This window comes from Octodon degus, unplaced genomic scaffold (genome assembly GCF_000260255.1).
Source record: "Octodon degus isolate 3935 unplaced genomic scaffold, OctDeg1.0 scaffold00067, whole genome shotgun sequence".
NCBI classification, from domain to species: domain Eukaryota; kingdom Metazoa; phylum Chordata; class Mammalia; order Rodentia; family Octodontidae; genus Octodon; species Octodon degus.
In genome coordinates, this window is record NW_004524643.1 from 10,570,106 (window position 1) to 10,572,668 (window position 2,563).

The following is a 2,563-nucleotide window of genomic DNA, read 5'->3' on the forward strand; positions in this document are numbered from 1 at the left end:
AGCAGGCAGAGGAGGTCGGGGTGGGGAGGAGGGAGGCGGAGACCTGGGAGGGCAGGAGGAGTTGGAAGTGGGAGATCTTAAAGTGCAGAGAGTTAGAAGCACAGTGAAGTGAGCTAAGTGGTCAGTGATCTGAACCTGGCAGGAACCGCCTGGGGCGTGGTCTGAGAGGCTAGAGTCTGTGGAAGACCTCTTTAGGACTGGCTTGAGATAGGTACCGAGGTCCCTAGGAGAGGTGGAGTCATCACCCACTGTATCTGCCTCCCCGAGGGAACTCTGATTTAGAGTCCTTGGGTCCCATTCCTGCAGAAGCCTGCTTAGCCTCACGGGCTCCTGCCCCCCGTGCAGCCGCCATCGCTCTGAACTTGCTGGTCTTCTACCTGGCAGGATTAGGGTGGCCACAGCACATTATCAGTCGGGTAAAACTAACCGGTCTCACTTTATGCGTGGAGGAACAATCTAAGGCTTTGAGAAGATTGCTTCCCAGGGAGAGGAAGAGCCAAGGAGGAGGGGTCAGAAAGTTAGGTCCCTGTGAGCCCTGGCCGCCAAAGGGCCACGTATCCCTGTAGTAACTTTTCTGACCTATCCTGCTTAAAATCCCAGAAGGCCAGAAAGATCTGGAGGCCCTGCTACATGGTCCGTGTTTGCACTGAAAATGAAGCTCAAGGAGCCTTTGTCCTCCTGCTCCCTGAGCGCCTGTAGGACCCCTGACGCTCCCTGCCCGAGCTCTAGGAGCACAAGGAAGTGGCTGGGACTCACAACACCCACGCACACACGCCCCACACAGCTGATGGGCAGCGTGTAGCTCCGCGAGGAATTCTGGAGTCAGTCCTCATTAGGGGGAGGGAGAAGTACAAATAAGTTCTGAGCGTTAAATCGTGCATGAAACTTTCACCCCCACCTAAGGACCGCGAGAGCTCCAAGTCCAGGAAACCCAATCCGGGATTTTGGATTGGGGGGGGGTGAGGGTTGCCCGTCCACCTATTATTTCAGTGCTGCTTCCAGGCCGGCCGGTCCTGGGGCTACCAATGGGCTCCCGTTGTCGGGGTGAGTGAAAAGAGGTGGGTAGACTTCAAAATAGCTACCGACTGTGCTACCTGGGTAGTGCTATGCGAGGGGTGGGAAGCCAGCTGCGTGTCCTTTCTGAGATGGTTTGCGGGGCAGAGGGTGGCATGTTGTCCCAGCTGCTAATCAGAAGATTAAAAAGCGGCCTTGGTACCTCGTCTTCCGGAAGAAGCTGTCAGCAGCTTCTGGGATGCGCAGACCCGAAGAAAGAGGCACCGCTGGGAGCATGGCTGAGGGTCCCCCCGGGCGGCCTGGAGACTTTGCTGGGGCTACTGCTCCTGTGCAGGATGCTGTGGACCTCAGGTAAGAGCACATGGCTCGAGGGAACCGGATGGATCATGACTGGGATGGATGGCTGTGGTTGGCAGGATAGGCACCTTCCCAGGGTATCCTATTGGCATTTGTGCCTTTCTTAGTCCTCCATGTTGTCACGTTGGGACCCGGAGGAAAACAAATGTGTCAGGTAAGAAAGTTGTCTTTACTGTGGTCTCACATGTGCTCACTTCGGCAGCACATATACTAAAATACTGTGGTCTCACAGAGAGAGAGGGATGGCGTTACCTCAGAGTGACCTGACTGTGAGCCCCTTTACTTTTCTTTTTGGTAGGTTCTGGCTCTAGTATGGATTGCTGAACTATTATGATGCTCATCTAATAGGGCTGAAACCCTTAAAACAACAGCTTATCTTCCCAGAGACCACCTCTCCCCTTCTCCATCTCAGCCCCGGGATGTAGCTAGGGTGGTCTTCAGTTCCCAGCGATCCTCCAGCTCTGTCGCTCTCCTGCTGGAACTACAGGTGTGCTCTGCCACCCTGGCCTTGAACTATTTCACTCTGAGGAACATAGAAAGGAAAAGTGCTTATTCTGGACTGAGCAGGCTGTGGTTTCCTGGGAGAAAACTGGTAGTGAGACTTTGAGGTATTCATAAAAGTGTAAGGTTACAGAAAAAAGGGCTGCAAAGCACCTATGATTGAGTAAAGATTTTTAAAATTTATTATTATTATTAATTATTTGGCCTGGACCACTTTGCAGCTTGTGTGTCTTGGGGATGGACAGAGGCACCCCAATCCTTCAGCAATCCCCCACTCCAGCATGCAAACCTCACACTGCAAGCCACCCTTGAGGAACACACTCCCATCCCCCACCCAATTCTCTACATTTATATTGCCCAGGCTAAGGCCCATTGTGGGCCTTCACCTAACCAACCTCAGCTCAAACCCATCCACCCCTTCCCCACCTTCCAACCTTCACAAACCCACACATTCCAGTCTCCTGTCCCCAACTCCACACTCCCAGGCCTACCCCCACCTCCATGCCACTATTCTATACCTGCACTCCATCCCTACTCTCTTCTCTTCTTCTCCACCTCCCAGCTTGACCCATGCCCCATCTCCCCTGTAATGCAGCAGCTTCTCCAGTTGGTGCTCCTATGAACATAAGCAAAACTACTGTGGCCCTAGTTGTGTGAAAGGTCAGTAAATGCAATTAGGTATAGATGTCAT